Source organism: Mobula birostris, chromosome 5 (genome assembly GCF_030028105.1).
Source record: "Mobula birostris isolate sMobBir1 chromosome 5, sMobBir1.hap1, whole genome shotgun sequence".
Taxonomy (NCBI): domain Eukaryota; kingdom Metazoa; phylum Chordata; class Chondrichthyes; order Myliobatiformes; family Myliobatidae; genus Mobula; species Mobula birostris.
The window spans coordinates 48,707,200-48,726,815 of NC_092374.1; the positions used below are offsets into that span (position 1 = coordinate 48,707,200).

A 19,616-nucleotide genomic window follows, 5' to 3' on the forward strand; every position below is an offset into this window, starting at 1 on the left:
TAGGATCTTTATGTCCTCGTTATCCACGGGAATGGTACCGGAGGATTGGAGGGAGGCGAATGTTGTCCCCTGGTTCAAAAAAGGTAGTAGGGATAGTCCGGGTAATTATAGACCAGTGAGCCTTACGTCTGTGGTGGGAAGGCTATTGGAAAAGATTCTTAGAGATAGGATCAATGGGCATTTAGAGAATCGTGGTCTGATCAGGGACAGTCAGCATGGCTTTGTGAAGGGCAGATCGTGTCTAACAAGCCTGATAGAGTTCTTTGAGAAGGTGACTAGGCATATAGATGAGGGTAGTGCAATAGATGTGATCTATATGGATTTTAGTAAGGCATTTGACAAGGTTCCACACGGTAGGCTTATTCAGAAAGTCAGAAGGCATAGGATCCAGGGAAGTTTGGCCAGGTGGATTCAGAATTGGCTTGCCTGCAGAAGGCAGAGGGTGGTGGTGGAGGGAGTACATTGAGACTGGAGGATTCTGACTAGTGGTGTCCCACAAGGATCTGTTCTGGGACCTCTACTTTTCGTGATTTTTATTAATGACCTGGATGTTGGGGTAGGAGGCTGGGTTGGCAAGTTTGCAGACAGCACAAAGATTGGGGGTGTTGTAGATAGTGTAGAAGATTGTCGAAGATTGCAGAGAGACATTGATAGGATGCAGGAGTGGGCTGAGAAGTGGCAGATGGAGTTCAACCCGGAGAAGTGTGAGGTGGTACACTTTGGAAGGACAAACTCCAAGGCAGAGTACAAAGTAAATGGCAGGATACTTGGTAGTGTGGAGGAGCAGCGGGATCTGGGAGTACGTGGATCAGCAAATTTGCTGATGATACAAAGATTGGAGGTGTAGTGCACAGTGAGGAAGGTTTTCAAAGCTTGCAGAGGGATTTGGACCAGCTGGAAAAATGGGCTGAAAAATGGCAGATGGAGTTTAATACAGACAAGTGTGAAGTATTGCACTTTGGAAGGACAAACCAAGTTAGAACATACAGGGTAAATGGTAAGGCACTGAGGAGTGCAGTAGAACAGAGGGATCTGGGAATACAGATACAAAATTCCCTGAAAGTGGCATCACAGGTAGATAGGGTTGTAAAGAGAGCTCTTGGTACATTGGCCTTTATTAATCAAAGTACAGAGTATAAGAGCTGGAATGTTATGATGAGGTTGTATAAGGCATTGGTGAGGCAGAATCTGGAGTATTGTGTTCAGTTTTGGTCACCAGATTACAGGAAGAATATAAATAAGGTTGAAAGAGTGCAGAGAAGGGTTACCAGGATGTTGCCGGGACTTGAGAAACTCAGTTACAGAGAAAGGTTGAATAGGTTAGGACTTTATTCCCTGGAGCGTAGAAGAATGAGGGGAGATTTGATAGAGGTATATAAAATGATGATGGGTATAGATAGAATGAATGCAAGCAGGCTTTTTCCGCTGAGGCAAGGGGAGAAAAAAAACCCAGAGGACATGGGTTAAGGGTGAAGGGGGAAAAGTTTAGAGGGAACATTGGGGGGGGCTTCTTCATACAGAGAGTGGTGGGAGTGTGGAATGAGCTGCCAGACGAGGTGGTAAATGTGGGTTCTTTTTTTAACATTTAAGAATAAATTGAACCGATACATGGATGGGAGGTGTATAGAGGGATATGGTCCGTGTGCAGGCCAGTGGCACTAGGCAGAAGGTGATTCGGCACAGCCAAGAAGGGCCAAAAGGCCTGTTTCTGTGCTGTAGTTTTTCTATGGTTTCTATGTCCACAGATCCCTGAAAGTTGCCTCACAGGTGGATAGGGTAGTTAAGAAAACTTATGGGGTGTTAGCTTTCATAAGTTGAGGGATAGAGTTTAAGAGTCGTGATGTAATAATGCAGCTCTATAAAACTCTGGTTAGGCCACACTTGGAGTACTGTGTCCAGTTCTGGTCGCCTCACTATAAGAAGGATGTGGAAGCATTGGAAAGGGTACAGAGGAGATTTACCAGGATGCTGCCTGGTTTAGAGAGTATAGGTTATGGTCAGAGATTAAAGGAGCTAGGGCTTTACTCTTTGGAGAGAAGGAGGATGAGAGGAGGCATGATAGAGGTGTACAAGATAATAAGAGGAATAGATAGAGTGGATAGCCAGCGCCTCTTCCCCAGGCCACCACTGCTCAATACAAGAGGACATGGCTTTAAGGTAAAGGGTGGGAAGTTCAAGGGGGATATTAGAGGAAGGTTTTTACTCAGAGTGGTTGGTGCGTAGAATGCACTGCCTGAGTCAGTGGTGGAGGCAGATACACTAGTGAAGTTTAAGAGACTACTAGACAGGTATATGGAGGAATTTAAGGTGGGGGGTTATATGGGAGGCAGGGTTTGAGGGTTGGCACAACATTGTGGGTGGAAGGGCCTGTAATGTGCCCTACTATTCTATGAATATCATTCCTACTTTTACTATATGTTTGTGTTATTTTCAGTTTTATGTGTTATTTGGTATGATTTGGCAGGTTATTTTTTGAGTCTGGGCATGCTCAAAAAATTTTCCCATAAAATTAATGGTAATTGTTTCTTCGCTTTAGGCCATTTTGGCACGAAAGGTTTCATAGGAACGCTTTACCTTAGCGGGGAAATACGGGACAAGGGCGGTCCCATATGGAACAAACCAATTTAGCCCAATCTACCGGATGTCCCGGCAAATACAGGACAGTTGGCAACCCTACGTTCAAGTTCAACAGCGTGTGTATTTAAGTGCATGTAAGCAACAAACATCATCAATTTTTTTATTCAGGAGTAAGCTTGTGGTCTAAGCTTCATTCTAGCTTGGAAAGAATGCCTCGTGGAATGAAATCTAACCAAACTTTTATTTCTATTTGTCGTTATGTGCATGGATTTCTTTAACTTTATAAAGATAGTTATCTTAATTATATAAACTGGAATATTCTTTATTACTTTAATACTAAATTCCTGTGTAGCCTATTCACGAACATTTGTAGAGATCTCTAATAGTGTTGATGATGTTAGCATTGTCTTAGAAACAGTCAGTTTTAAAAATTCAAGATTGTTTAATGTCATTTGCAGTACACAAGTGTAAAAGAGAACAAAATACTTATTACTCTGGATCTGATACAGCGCAAAAACACACAGTAAGATAAGGAACACAATAAGCATAGAAATACAGATGGAATTTAATCCAGAATAGACAGGTAATGCATTTGTAACAAGGCACATGATTAAGAATTGATCAATGTGGAGGAACAAAGGAACATTGGAGCGTACATCCATAGGCCCTAAAAGTCATACAGTGACTGAAAATGCAAAGGGACGATTTCCTTTATTAGTTGGTGCAAAGGATAAAACTGCAGAGAATTTTTGGTGGAACTCTAAGCAGGTAAGTCTCGTATTGTGGGGGAGGGTGTTGTATTCCTAAAAAATGGTTTGTATTGCAATTTTCTATAACGTGAAGATGTGTCATCTGCACGTGAGTTGGAACACATAAATTTTCTGTTTGTCTATCTGTATAAGTTCTGAGAGTGGCTTTTATTCAGTATTTCAGATTCCATTAACTTGTTTGATGTGAAATTTGTTGTTTGTTGGTAGCAGTACATTGTAAAGACATAAAATGACTATAAATAACAAATTAAATAAATAGTGCCAAGAAAGGAATAATGAGGTAATATTCATGAGTTCATGGACCATTCAGAAATCTGATGATGGAGGGGAAGAAGCAATAGCTGAATCATTGGGTATGTGTCTCCAGGCTCCTGTATCACCTCCCTGACGGTAGTAATGAGAAAAAGGAATGTCCCAGACAGTGAGGATAATTAATGATAGGTACTGCCTTCTTGATGCACCGTCTCTTGAAGACGCCCTTGATGGTGGGGCAGGGTTGCGCCTGCGATGCAGCTGGCTGAGTTTAAAACCCTCTACAGCCTCTTGTGACTCTTTGCATTGGACCTCCATACAAAAATTCTGAATTTTTTGGGAATTCTTTAAGAGAAAAATGCTGAATGTGGAGGTCATCTGTTTAATGCAGTTTAGACTAGACACTGACTGGCAGTCTCTTGTGCTGTAAGTTCTCAGTTACACAAGAAGTGTGTTTTGGCAACATCTCTGTCAGAGTTTACACACCCTGAAACTAGTTGTGTGTACTTTCAAATTGAAATATCTTCTCCCATCTCATAATATTCAATATCCTCTATAGTTTTTAAATGGAATGTGGTGGTGAGGACCTACATGTACCTGGGGGTGCAGACTTGAATGGAGCATCAACACAGAGGCTGTGTACAAGAAGGGCCAGAGTCACCTCAACTTCCTGAGGAGACTGAGGTCCTTTGACGTATGCAGGCCTCTCCTTCTTCACATGTGCTACCAGTCTGTAGTCACCAGTACAATCTTATATGTGGTGGTGTGCTGGGACAATGGCATCAACATGGGTGATGCCAACAAGCTCGATGAACTGATTAGAAAGGCTGGCTCTGTTATAGGAGTCAAACTGGACATACTGGAGGCTCTGGTAGAACAAGGGACCCTATGTAAAATCCTGGCAATTCTGTACAATGTTCCTCACACTCTGCATGCTACCTTGGCTGAACAGAGGGGCACTTTTGTAATAGACTAAGACAACCGCGCTGCTCCAAAAAGCGCTATATGAGGTCATTCTTACCCTTGGCCATTGGGCTCCATTATGAGTCTACCTATAGCTGGGGAAGTGATGACCCCCTCCTGCCAGACTGTTTGAGGTAACTTATTTTTTTGTTCTTTCTTATTTCTCTTCTAATATTTGTATATCTCTGCACTTGTCATGCTACCATGACACTAATTTCCTCTGGGGTCAATAAAGTATCTACAGGTGTCCCCTGCTTTACGCAAGTTCGCTTTACGCCACTTCGCTTTTATGAAAGACTTACATTAGTACCTGTTTTCGCTAACCGAAAGAAATCCGAAGAGGATTTTCACCTTTACGAAAAAAGGTGTACGCTTTAAACTTGTGTTTACCCCAAGAAAGACTACCATGACCGTGAAGCCTTGCGCGGGCAGGTGTGTGCGCGTGTGTGTACGTGCCGATTTTTTTCTACAAATCGGTTTTGACTAAATCTCACCGATTCTGTTAAGTGAAACTACACTGTACATGCATTATTTCTACTTTATATAGGCTGTGTATTTATCATATCATTCCTGCTTTTACTATATGTTAGTGTTATTTTAGGTTTTATGTGCTATTTGGTATGATTTGGTAGATTATTTTTTGAGTCTGGCAAAGCTCAAAAATTTTTCCCATATAAATTAATGGTAATTGCTTCTCTGCTTTACGCCATTTTGGCTTACGACAGGTTTCATAGAAATGCTCTACTTTCGGATAATGGGGGAAACCTGTATTTATCTGAAGCCTAAACACTATTCAGATGTTCCTATTTTCTCTTTATAATGTTCTCTTTTGAAAGCCATGCTACTGTATTGTTGTTTAGATGCAGGACTGGTACTTTGTACACATATCAGTTGTTGATGTCAGAAATCAGTCAGTGGCCGGGGGGATGAAATTCCAAAGTGTAATACATTTTTTTCTGGCAGACATCTGTAGTTAGCAAATAGAATTAGGAACTGTTTTTTTCTTTTTTTCTCTCCCCTCCCCCTCCCCCTCTAATTATAGACAGTATAATTACACTTTACCAGTGTTTAATGAAAGATAGCAAGGCACCAGAGATAATTCCTTACTTTCCTTCAAACCTACTAGACAATCCAGATAGTACATTTATTTATGCTCTTCTCCAAAAGATGGCATTCCATCAGCACTGTGCTGGAGACTGATTAACTTTTTTATACTTGAGGTTCTGGATTTAGATGGGTAGAGAACAGTTGGAGCTTGATGTGTTAAGCAAGACATGACAGTAAGCAGCCAAGTTATTTGTATGTAAATTTTGTTTCACACTGCATTCTTTGGCCCTGACTCAGCACTACTGAACAGAACAGAGGATATTGGAATATTTAGTTTGCAGATTATATGGCCTTCTGAATCATGTGGTTTTTTTTTGTTTTTGATATTTCCATCAATAATATTGTTCTTAATTTCATTACTGATATTTTGTACCAAATATAATATCTACATAGCATAAAGAATGAGATCCCTGTTATTATAATTTCAAAACCACAGACAAACAATTGACATTTTTTAAAATAAATTAGAAAAGGCTGGAAGTAATCAACAAATTCAGTTAGCATCTATTGGGAGAGTTTGAAGTAAATGATGTATTATCAGAACTTTCAAATTGTGGATTATGTTAGTTAAATACTTACAAAAGGTGCAACTGTTTTTACTGTCTTTGTGAACTGACAATCAGTATAACTTTCACTTGTAAGGAAATTTTGAATTTTTTTTGCATTATTTGATTATTTACATCAAGATTTTTGCAAATAAGTTTTTCCAACTGTGGCTGAAGTTATTCAAAGAGCTACAAAAAAGTAGATTTGTAAATGATGATAAATCTGTTAAACTTGATAAGTGCATAGCTGAGGCTCTGAGGTGCACTGATGTGGAAAAGTAGTGGTTGACATCTATCTCCAGCACAGCTGACTGTTGTGGTCCTTGTTGTCATTTGTGTAATTGTCTGAATTGATCACATTAATTCCACACACTGAGTGTTGACATAGATATGCATTATTAATAAGCTGTTGTTGACATAGTATTCTGCTTCATGTAAAACTTTTGTCCTACATGCTGAGATCTAATGCACTTATATATTTTTACAAAAACAACAGGAATTCTGCAGATGCTGGAAATTCAAGCAACACACATCAAAGTTGCTGGTGAACGCAGCAGGCCAGGCAGCATCTGTAGGAAGAGGTGCAGTCCACGTTTCAGGCCGAGACCCGTCAGGACTGACGAAGGGTCTCGGCCTGAAACGTCGACTGCACCTCTTCCTACAGATGCTGCCTGGCCTGCTGCGTTCACCAGCAACTTTGATGTGTGTTGCTTATATTTTTACAAATTTGTTTTCCAGTAGTGTTAATAGTGCATTTTTAGAGTGAAAGAAATTTTAAATGATTGTAATTGTAGAGCTCTTTGTGTTATCCTATTTTCAACTAAGCTTACGAAATAGAAGTCAGTAATATGGTAGGTTAATAAATAAAAGAGGCAATTTTTTTGTTCAAGAGTGCTTCCCATATTCTGCCTTAAAAATACTATGTCTGAAGTTGTAAAGCACTTTTACTATCTGGTGGGAAACCACATCTTGGATTCTAAGAGAAGAGATGAGCAAGCTAATCAAGGGATACAGATATACAAAACATTAAATGCAGATGATTAAAACCATAAAACATCAAACACTGATTTTCAGTCCTGGAGATAAGGTTGTGGTATAAGAAGATATTTTGGACCTCACGCAGTACTGAGGAACTTTCTGGTAATGTATTGGAGAAAAGATCTAGGGTGCAAAAAAAAACTATTAATGGACAAAATAAGGGGAATACTTAGAGAAAATTGAGCACAATTTTGCTGTATTATCTCATTTGGCAAGAATGTGTATGTACATCTAGAAAGATAGGTTGATTAGACAGTAGTCAGCATGGGATTTTACACGGGAGGTAATGTCTTAAGTTCTTTATTTTTCTGATGATGTAACCAAGGATATTGATGAACATAGGCATGTAGACGTGCTTTACATGGACTTCACAAAGGCCTTTAAGGTTCCACATGGAAAGCTGCTCTGGAAGGTTAGATCATAAGGAAACCAGAAAAAGCTAGCTAATTGAATACCCATTTGGCTTGATGGTAGAAAGCAGAGGGTGATGGTAGAAGGTTGTTTCTTAGGGTCAGTACTGGGCCTATTGTTGTTTGTTACCCACAGTGGCATGCAAAAGTTTGGGCACAAATTTTTGTTCCTGTGAATAGCTAAGCGAGTAAAAGATGAATTGATTTCCAAAAGGCATAAAGTTAAAGATGACACATTTCTTTAATATTTTAAGCAAGGAAACTTTTCTATTTCCATCTTTTACAGTTTCAAAGTCACAAAAAAAGGAAAAGGCCCAAAGCAAACGTTTGGTCACTGTGCATGGCAGTACTTAGTAACACCCCCTTTGGCAAGTATCACAGCTTGTAAACACTTTTTGTAGCCAGCTAAGATTCTTTCAATTCTTGTTTGGGGGATTTTCGCCCATTCTTCCTTGCAAAAGGCTTCTAGTTCTGTGAGATTCTTGGGCCGTCTTGCATGCACTGCTCTTTTGAGGTCTATTCACAGATTCTTGATGATGTTTAGGTCAGGGGACTGTGAGGGCAATGGCAAAACCTTCAGCTTGCGCCTCTTGAGGTAGTCGATTGTGGATTTTGAGGTGTGTTTAGGTTCATTATCCTGTTGTAGAAGCCATCCTGTTTTCAATCTTCGGCTTTTTTACAGACGTTGTGATGTTTGCTTCCAGAATTTGCTGGTATTTAATTGAATTCATTCTTCCCTCTACCAGTAAATGTTCCCCATGCTACTGGCTGCAACACAAGCCCAAAGCATGATCGATCCACCCCCGTGCTTAACAGTTGGAGAGGGGTTCTTTTCATGAAATTCTGCACCCTCTTTTCTCCAAACATACCTTTGCTCATTGCTGCCAAAACGTTCTATTTTAACTTCATCAGTCCACAAGACTTGTTTCCAAAATGCATCAGGCTTGTTTAGATGTTCCTTTGAACCTTTTGAATAGAAAAGCCGTAGATGAAAAGAGGATGGCTTCTACAACAGGATAATGAACCTAAACTCACCTCAAAATCCACAATGGACTACCTCAAGAGGCGCAAGCTGAAGGTTTTGCCATGGCCCTCACAGTCCCCTGACCTAAACATCATGGAGGATCTGTGGATAGACCTCAAAAGAGCAGTGCATGCAAGACGGCCCAAGAATCTCTCGGAACTAGAAGCCTTTTGCAAAGAAGAATGGGCGAAAATCCCCCAAACAAGAATTGAAAGACTCTTAGCTGGCTACAAAAAACGTTTTCAAACTGTGATACTTGCTAAAAGGGGGTATTACTAAGTACTGCCATACAGGGTGCCCAAACCTTTGCTTCAGGCCCTTTTCCTTTTTTGTTATTTTGAAACTCTAAAAGATGGAAATAAAAAAAGTTTTCTTGCTTAAAATATTAAAGGAATGTGTCATCTTTAACTTTATGCCTTTTGAAAATCAATTCATCTTTTACTTGCTTAGCTATTCGCAGTAACAAAAATTTTGACCGGGGTGCCCACACTTTTGCATGCCACTATATATCTATGATTTGGACAAGAATATACAAGGCATGGTTAGTAAGTTTGCTGATGAAACTAAATAGGTGGTATAGTAGACAATGAAATTACTCTTGATCAGCTGAGTAGGTGGGCTGAAGAATGCCAACTGGAACTTAATTTGAATAAGATGAAGATTTTGGAAAGTCAAATCCAGGTGAATGGCAGACCCTAGAGATGGGAGTGGTGGGGGAGGTTGTAGAACAGAGGGACCTTGGAATGTAAGTATCTAGTTCACTGAGAATGAGGATAGTTGGTGGCATGCTGGACATCATCTGTCAGTGCATTTAGTATAAAAGTTGGGAGGTAATCGTGATTCTACAGGGCACTGATGAGACAGTACTTGGAATATTCTATTCAGTGTTGATTGCCCTCTTATAGGAAAGATGAATTCGAATTCGAAAGAGTTACTGAACTCGAAAGAGTGCCTATACTTGAGGTACTGAGTCATAGGGAGAGGTTGGACAGGCTAGGACTTTATTTTTTTTTTAGAGTGTAGGAGACTGAGTGGTTTTCTTACAGAGATATATAAAGTTACAAGAGGCCTAGTCAGGAGGAATGCACGCAGTGCTATTCCCCAGTCTCAAAAACTCTAGGACATAGGTTTAAATTAAGAGGGAAGAGATTGAAGAGGAGCTTGAGAAGCAACTTTTTTTAAAACTCAAAATGTTGTATCTGTTTGGAATGAACTATCAGAGGAGTTGGTTGTGGCAGGAACAATAACAACTTTTAAAAGATATTTATACGGGTACATGGATTGGAAAGGACCAAATACTGGCAGATTGGACTAACTTGAGTGAAGCATCTTTGGCAGCATGGACGAGGTAATTATTTGAGCCAAAGGGCCTGTTTTTGTTCTCAATGACCCCAAGTGATAGGTTCTCTCTGATTTATGAAAGGTGTCGATAGTATCATAAAGTCTTACAGCATAGGAACAGACTCTTTGGCCCAACTGATTCACACTGACAAGATTCCCACCTGGGATACTTCCATTTGCTCATGTTTGGCCCATATCCCTCTAAACCTTTCATATACGTTAACCTGCCCAAGTACCTTTTAAAAGTTGTTAATCAATTTATTTATTGGGATACAGTGTGAAATAGGCCTTTCCAGCTGTTCAAGTGGCACCCTTCAGCAACCCCTGATTTTGCCCTAGCTTAATCATGGGAGAATTTCCAACTGCTTTGTCTTTGGACTGTGGGGGGAAACTGGAGCACCTGGAGGAAACCCACACGGTTACAGAGAGAATGCACAAACTCCTTACAGACAGTGGCAGGAACATACCTATTGATGGCGTAATTGTGAAGAAAAATGCTTTTGGTTTGCAATGGCTGATTGGTGCAGCAGTTAGAGCTGCTGCCTCACAACTCCAGAGACCCATGTTCTGTAAGTCTGGAGTTTGCATGTTCTCCCTCCAGCCATGAAGAGTTTCCTCCCAAATGACAAACATATGCTGGTTGCTTCATTAATTAACTACAGTGAATTAGCCCTAGTGTAGGTGGGTGGCAAATCAGGGTGGGATAAGGAGTTTATGGGGATCTGAGAAGAAATATAGGATTAATGAAGATGGGACCTTGTTGTTTAGTGCAGACATGGTGACACCGAGGATCTCACATGGTCTGTACATACTGACTGTGTGGTGAGAAAAGCACAACAGCGCCTCTTTCACCTCAGAAGGTTGAAGAAGTTTGGTAGGGGGCCCCAAATCCTAAGAACTTTCTACAGGGACACACAATTGAGAGCATTTTGACTGGCTACATCACTCCCTGGTATGGGAACTGTAATTCTCTCAATCACAGTACTCTGCAGAGAGTGGTGCGGACAGCGCAGCACATCTGTGGATGTGAACTTCCCACTATTCAGGACATTTATGGAGACAGGTGCGTAAAAAGGGCCCAAAGGATCTTTGGGGACCAGAGTCACCCCAACCGCAAACTGTTCCAGCTGCTACCATCTGGGAAACAGTAATGCAGCATTAAAGCTGGGACCAGCTGGGACCAACTGGCTCCGGGACAGCTTCATCCACCAGTTCATCAGGATTAATTCACTCTGATACAATTGTATTTCTATGCTATATTGACTGTCCTGTTGTACATACTATTTATCACAAATTACTATAAATTGCACATATAGACGGAGACATAGTGTAAAGATTTTTACTCCTCATGAATGTGAAGGATATAAGAAATAGATGCAATTCATACTGTATGACTCTTTGACTGAGAAGGTCTAAAATTAACCTGATGGGGGAAAAATGAGGAGAAAACAAACTCAGCATATGTAGAGGGAGATGGACGTTTTATGTTTTGGATCAAGGCTCTTCATCTGGATGTTTAACTGAAGGGGTAAAAATGACTGCACCACGATGAATAGTAAGTTTTATAACTTTCTAGGAGAATTTGGGTAAACATGAGGGAGATAGGAATAGAAAAGTATGATGGTGAGAGATGGAAGGAGCCTTCTCTGGACCATCAGCACTAGAGTAGACCCGATTGGATTTAGTGGCCTGTTCTTCAAACTGTGCCTGATGAAGAAATGCTTTGAAATATATATAAAACGGTCTAACTAGAAGCTATTAAAATATCCACAGCCTCTTGATTTATGTGCCAGCTTGCCACATATTCGTTTGAGTAGGCAATAGTAGGAGGTGAGAGGTATAAAATATAGAACAGATTTAGTAGGGTAGAGAAAACATTTCCTCTAATGAGGAATCTGACAGAGGATATATTGTGAAAATTAGAGCTAGGTTGTTCAGGAGAACCAGAAAACATTTCCACAGGGAGGCTAATGAAAGCTTGGATGCTCCTCCCTTGCCGTAAAGGTTTGCAAATATTGAGACAGTTGGACTCTCGGTAGAATCAGCGAGGCTTTCTTTGATCAGGTACTTAAGGATATGGAGTGAAGGCTATTAAATGAAGCTTGCAAACACATCAGCAATGATTTTTTTGGTCGAGTAGTTCAACCAGATTTATTGGCCTGACCCTATCCCTATGAAATTAAAAAGCTTGTTGCCTGGTTGCAGATTTTTTTTCTTGATGTCTGTGAGATTGAACTTGCAAATACAGACTCATGATGACAACATTTTTTTCTGGACTTGTTTGCTGTACTCAACTTTTTGAATTTCCTTCCATCAGCTGTCTGACTAATCAATAAAGTGCAAAATATATTATGTTAAACCTGTCATAAGATTATAATTTTAACATTAATTTCTGAAATGAAGGAAGTTTAAAATTATTCTGCCATCCAACTTTTATTTCACTATCCAATTTTTATGTCTTTTTGAATAACTTTAGAAAAAAATCTGAGAATTGTAGCTTTCCCTTCCCAGTCCATCCCAACAAGTTCCATTGTATTTAGGACTAAGCATATTGATGGAAACTCTTCCACTGGCACCCTTTGCTCAGTTTCAGCAGTGTATTCCCAGTTCTACCAAAACTCTGTGCCACCAACAACACAAGCAGCAAATAAAAGAGTATAGGATCTCTGGGTGCCAACTAGGCTACACACTATTCTAAGTTGAAAATTTATCACAGTTCCTTGTTGTTGAGTTAAATCCTGGAACTCTATACCTAAACATATTGTGGCAGCACCTTCACCAGAAGGATTGCAGTGGTTCAAGAAGTTCACTTGCCACCAACTTCTCAAGGGCAATGAGGATTTGGCAGTAAACGCAGGAGTGGAACATTTTGCAACAAGCTCATGCGTGGAACTTTTTCTCATTGTTCGACTCAAAGTAATTTTTCACTATATTATTGAAAGTGTCCGGTGATAGTGGTGTCAAGGTCTTCATGGTAAAATAGAACTAAGGAGTTTAATGCTTTATCTAGCAAAACATAAGGATAGAGAAAGAAAAGTCTGAACAAATAAAATTAAATATGTGTACATATTCAGATGCCAAGCATCAAGTCATCATTGATTTGTTCACTGTAGCTATTTAAGAGAATGAACCATGAGCTTAGCATCAGTATAATGTAGATCTCAAATCAGTCTCTCCCCGTAGTGCAGAATAACCCTATGATATAAAGGTCTATACAAAACTGTTGTGTCTGAGATTTCTGGGACCATCTATTAATGAATGTACGTGTCATTCAGTGAATGTAGGTGATATTCTCCATTGCTTCAATGTACCTACATAACCCTTGACTGTCTAAAGGTCAAGGACTCAATCTTGTCACAAAACTCATGATCGACTGGACAGAAGTCATTTCTACCCTATTCTGAGCTACGGTTACCTACAAGAGACAACTGGAAAGTTAGCACCAACTCTGTCTTCACAAAATGTTCCAAATCCACTGTGAAAATAAGTGAACCAAGGTCCTTAACAAAACCAAAATTTCCAGTGTTAAGGTTTTAATTACATGAAGCCTGCTCCAACGGGCAAGCCATACCATTCATAGTCCTTGACATCAGAGTTCTAAAATAAAATCCTTATTCCAAGATCTGTCACAGGAAGAGATTTCTGGACAGACTGAGGAAGCAATTGAAGACAATTCACAAAGTCTCCTTGAAAGAATATTACAACCTCACTTTTATGTGAAAATCATTGCTCCATGACCAGAAGAAGACAGTGGGGTAGGTCATTCAGGAGAAAGTGAGAATCTAGAGTTCATTTGATTGGAGGACACACCTACCAAAATGTAAGTGGTGTTAGGAACACACAACCTTCAAAATTATTTTTTTCATCAAAGACCTCCTGCCCCACCTTTGGAATCTGCGATTCTATGGTGACCTCATGGGCTAACTCACCTCCCGCAAAACTGGATTGGAAGGTGGTGAACACGAGGAAATCTGCAGATGCTGGAATTTCAAGCAACACACATAAAAATTGCTGGTGAATGCAGCAGGCCAGGTAGCATCTATAGGAAGAGGTACAGTTTACGTTTCGGGCCGAGACCCTTCGTCAGGACACGAAGAGTCTCGGCCCGAAACGTGGACTGTATCACTTCCTATAGATGCTGCCTGGCCTGCTGCATTCACCAGCAATTTGGAAGGTGGCGACCTTTGACTCTGAGGACCAGCCAAAGAACAAATAGAAAGTGATTTAGGAAGAAAAACAGTGAAATAAATAAAAATTAGATTAGTAGGAAAAAAAGGCAAAATTATAATGTTTTCAAAATGTAGCATAGTAGCTAGAGAAGTGACGCTGTTCTGGGATTCCAATGATGAATATCATTGCAAAACTACCATTCTTGTCATTGAGGAAGTCTTTGCATTTAGTTACCAACCCTGATGTAGGGGTTGTATTTTTTTATATACAAATCCAGCAATATCTTAAAACTCACAGGAAGATTTGATTGTGGGTTACAGTTGAAGTGAAACTATGAGCTTTGGTACAAATCTTCCTGAAATTTGTAACCTTGTATTGGAATGCCACTTGCTGCTGGTAACAGTTGAGTTACACACCAGTAACAGCATTTGTTTTCATGTTGCTGTTAGTTTCCAAGCCACTTTTAGACCATAATGTTGTTCCTAAGGAAAGATAATGTATGTAGACTGTTTTAGTCAGCAGTTTTCTCCTGCCCCTCAGGGTTTGCATGGTCACAGCCACAGTTAAACATCATTCTTTTTCTACTCATTTTTTAAGCTTTCATGTTGATTCTTAGCAGGCATTTTCTTAAGCTATGCATCACCAACTAAAGCTGGTCTCATTAACAGATTTGTAGTAGGAATCTTAGGCAAGGACTGGGGAAATCTAGGTGATAATGCTCTCCCTGGAAGGAGACCTGCAAGACCATTTCTAGTGCACACCCCAGCATATTACTGAAGTCAGCAAGCTCACCACAGTTTGTGAAACTAAGCTGGCCAGCTTGGTATGCGTTGGCAAATTATTTACTAAATTTATTTATGGAGACTTTGGTGAATTTCCTGGAGATTGTTAGATTTCTTTTGCTATGAATAATGTTTAGATGACTGAGGTTGGTGCTTTGTGTCATTGGCTCACCAATCTACTTCTGCCCAAGGGAGTGGGGGGAGATAGTTCACATCTGTGCTCACCATATGGTGTATATCCAATCTGAGGCAGGCAGTCATGCATGGATACCAGGCAGAAGGAGAGAATATCAGTGGGCAGCTGCATTATTTTTCTGTGTATTCAGCCATCTGCTTCCTTGTGATATAATTCTTTTCTGTGTATGTGTGTGCTTATTTTACTGGAATCACAACCAGCAACAAAAGTGTTATTATCAGAAATGAAGTGCATTTCACATGTTCAAAAATTGCTTGATAGTTTGTAAGGTTGGTAGTTTGCCATCAAAAATGAAATGTGTACTTGTGAGTGCATAAAATTCTCTTTTGCTTCCTTGTCTCCTGTGTCCTGCATGCACACTCAAATCCTCCAATTTCTGATTACTGTAGAGCCACCTTCTGCACTTGTCTCCTTTGCTCTTCTTTTGGCAGATGTAGTTTCAGCCCCTTCTTAACTTCAATTTATTCTTTCAAAATGTTTGTTTCTTGAGCAAAAAATTGCAGAGATATGGCACAGCTCAGTCCATCACAAAAACCAGCCTCCCCTCCATGGACTCTGTTTATACCTCACTGCCTTGGAATAGCAGCCAACATAATCAAAGATTCCTTGTAAACTACCATTTGAAAAACATTTTGAGCTTGCCAATTCTGACCATAAATCTTCACCCTGAAACTTCAACTTTATTTCTGCTTCCAGGTTCTGCCAGGCTTTTGAGTGCTTACAGATTTCCAGCATCTGTAACTTTAAAAAAAATAAGTTAAGTGGAGAATCCAGTAATTTACAAGACCCAAGGTGTCATGCAGTACTGAACAGAACTTGCACAGCCAAGGACCTTTAGTGTGCTTGTTCCACCATCGAAGAGCACATTCAAATTTCAGTTTAGTTCAGAGCCTAGCCGGGGTTGTAGATGCAGGGGAGGGGAGTTTGAGGAGGTGGGATCTGGGACTAATTATCAATAATTGATAAATAGAGGCATTACCATCGTTTGGTTGCAGGACATGGAGCCATTCAGTAATTTAGGGGTTGAGGTCAGGAAGAATATCAATAAAAGGATTTGGCTGGATGGTCGCAAGGATGCGTCACAACTGCCAGTGGGGATCAGTAGGTGGTGATGGCACTGTGATTAGCTGAACTGTTCATGGAGGAAATTGGCAGTTTTTAGAATATTGGCAGTCAGTGTGAGATAATTCAGGGATTATAGGCAAGTGTTGAAAAAGTAGTTGTGTGGAAAGGGGCTCCATTTATGAGTATTGATGGTGGAGGTTGTTACTAGTGTAACAGTTAGGGAGGTTTAAGAGTGAGCTGGCTAAGTACTTTATTTAAAGAGAAGCCCAACAGAGACCAAACTGCTACCTGCACAAGCAAATCCCTTTTATTAACACTGAATCAACTTTGAGTGTTGTGGATCTATGCTCTTTAACAAGACTCCAATGGCCATGTGTATGCAGTCTAGGAAGTGGTAACCAATCATACACTGCAATTAGTTGTTACACTCTCAGAGTTATCGTCAAGATAGCATATTAAATGCAAGAAGTTTTTGAAATGAATCAGATTCGGGTTTATTAGCACTGACATATGTCATGAAATTTGTTGTTTTGCGGCAGCAGTGCAAAGGTTTCAAAGGTACATTTAATGTCAGAGAAATGTATATAATATACATCCGGAAATGCTTTTTCTTCGCAAACATCCATGAAAACAGGGGAGTGCCCCCAAATAATGAATGACAGCTAAATGTTAGAATTCCAAAGTCCCCCCCCCCAAGTTCTCCTTGCTCTTGCGCGTGAGCAGCAGAAAGCAATGATTCCCCCCTCCCCCCACCAGCAAAAATAAGCATCGGCACCCACTACCGAGCACTCAAGCATGCAGCAAAGAAACAGACTTGCAGTACCCCAAAGACTACTCATTCACCCGGGTATTCGACATACCACAAGATCTCTCTCTCCTTAATAAGGAAGAAAGAGATGTCTCTGTTTCAAAAGTGAGAGGGGAGGCATAACAAACAACTCACTGGTTTACGATGTTAAAAGTCTGTTACATCACTTTTTCTGAGCTCTGTGGCCAAAGATTTCAGGTCTCTGGACACACAGCCGTAGATCTTCCGACTCCCATGACACATCGATCTCCTGCCAGGACACCGACCTTCGATTCACCCGTCTCCAGAGCCACAAGATCTCGGATCTCCGAAGGCGAGTGAAGCTCTTAGGCCACATCCTTGGCATGTCCAATAGCAGCCAGTTGTGAAACCCCGAGAGCAGGTCCCATTCCTGCAGTGAACTGAAGTCAGTGTGTAACTCCAGGTCAGGGTCTTCAAAAGAATCCTGAAAGGGAAAAATAGAGGTGTTACAGATAGAGATAGAGCTGTTTCTGAAGATGCAAGCAAAGGAGTTTTTGAAGATGTCCTCGATGGTGGGAAGGCTAGTGCCCATGATGGAACTGGCTGAGTTTTTTCTGTTTCTGTGCATTGACCATGCCATTCCATACCATAGCAGACAGTGATGCAACCAGTTAGAATATTCTCCACAGTTCATGTGTATAAAATTGCTAGAGTCTTTGGTGACATACCAAATCACTTCAATTCCTAATGAAATATAGCTGCTGGCATGCTGTCTTCTTAATTGCATCAATATGTTGGGCTCAATAGAGATCTTCAGACACATTAACACCCAGGAACTTGACACTGCTTATACATCCACTGCTGACTCCTTGATAGAACTGGTATTTGTACCCTCATCTTCTCCTTACTCAAGTCCACAATTAGTTCTTTGGTCTTACTGACATTGAGTACAACTATTTCACTTCTGTATGCCTCCTTGTTACCAAGTGAGATTCTGGCAACAGTTGTGTCATCAACAAATTTATAGATAGTGTTTGTACTGTGCCTAGCCACACACTCGTGTATTGAGAGAGTAGAACAGTGGGCTAAGCACACATCCTTGAGTTGTGCTGATGTTGATTGTTAGCGAGAAGACATTATTTCTAATCTGCACTGATTCTTGTCTCCCGATAAGGAACTCAAGGATTCAGTTACAGAGTGAGATACAGAAGCCCAGGTTTTAAAGCGTATTGATTAGTGCTGAGGGATGATGGTATTGAATGCGAGCTGTAATCAATAAACAACAATCTGACTTGGGTATTGCTGTTGACCAGGCGATCCAAGGCCGAGTGAAAAACCAGTGAGATTGCTATTGTGGCAGTGGGCAAATTGCGAAAGGTCCAGGTCATTGCTTGGGCAGGAGTCAATTCTAGCCATAATGAACCTCTCAAAGCACTTCAGCACAGTAGATGTGAATGTAACTGGCAAATAGTTGTTGAGGCAGTTCACCTTGCTCTTCTTGAGCATTGGTATGGTTGATGCCGTTTTGAATCAGGTGGGAACCTCCAACTGTAGCGGTGAGAGATTGGAGGTGCTCTTGAACATTCCATGGGCTTTGGCGCGGGCTTTCAGTGACCTACCAGATACATCATCAGGGTCTGATGCTTGCTAGGGGTCACCCTCTTGAAGGATGTTCTGACATCAGCCTCTGAGACAGGGTTGCCAGAGGCTGCAAGGATTTGCACAGGTGTAATTTTATTCTTCCTTTAAAAGCACGTGTAAAAGGCGTTAAGCTCACCTGGGAGAGAAACATTAAAGCCGTTTATGATGTTAGTTTTCTCCCAGTAGTAAGTAATCTCCTGCAAACCCTGCCAGAGCTGATGTGCATGCGATTCTGTTTGTAACTTCACTTGGAATTGCTGTTTAGCTCTTAAGGTAGCCTTCCATCGGCTATACCTGGACATCTTGTAGTGTTCTGGATCAGCAGTCTTGAACGGCACACTGTGAATCTCACGGTTCATCCATGGCTTCCAGCTGGGCTATGTCCAATATGTTTGCAATAGCACACAGTAATCCAGTCAAGTCTTGATGAAGTCGGTAACAACTGCTACCTGGACCCATTGCAATTTGCCTATCGCCAACAGCAGACACAATCTCATTGGCTCTCCATGCGGCTTTAGGCCACCTGGACTACGCAAGCATCTATGTCAGGATGCTGTTCATCGACTATATCTCAGCATTTAATACCATCATTTCCACAATCCTGATTGAGAAGTTGCAGAACCTGGGCCTCTGTACCTCTCTCTGCAATTGGATCCTCGACTTTCTAATCGGAAGACTACAATCTGTGCGGATTCGTGATAATATTTTCTCCTCGCTGACGATCAACACTGGTGCACCTCAGGGGTGTGTGTTAAGCCCACTGCTCTACTCTACCTATACCCATGACTGTGTGGCTAGGCATAGCTCAAATACCATCTATAAATTTGCTGACGATACAACCATTGTTGGTAGAATCTCAGGTGGTGATGAGAGGGTGTACAGGAGTGAGAACAACACTCATAACACGCTGGAGGAACTCAGCAGGTTGGGCAGCATCTACCTGCAGAGTATTTTGTGTGTACAGTA

At 40.8% G+C, this 19,616-nt stretch overlaps 1 protein-coding gene across 3 annotated transcripts in view; it reads left to right on the forward strand.

Moving 5' to 3' along the window:
• The window catches only part of LOC140197685 (lysine-specific demethylase 4C-like), a 385,265-nt gene that overhangs the window by 285,603 nt on the left and 80,046 nt on the right, over positions 1 to 19,616 (forward strand). The window contains exon 18 of one of the 3 annotated variants that reach the window (XR_011885993.1): positions 2,537 to 2,711. The exons of the other annotated variants lie outside the window; for them this stretch is intronic. The gene's annotated coding sequence lies outside the window, so the exon portion shown is untranslated. The remainder of the gene's footprint in view (positions 1 to 2,536; positions 2,712 to 19,616) is intronic. 3 annotated transcript variants of the gene reach the window in all.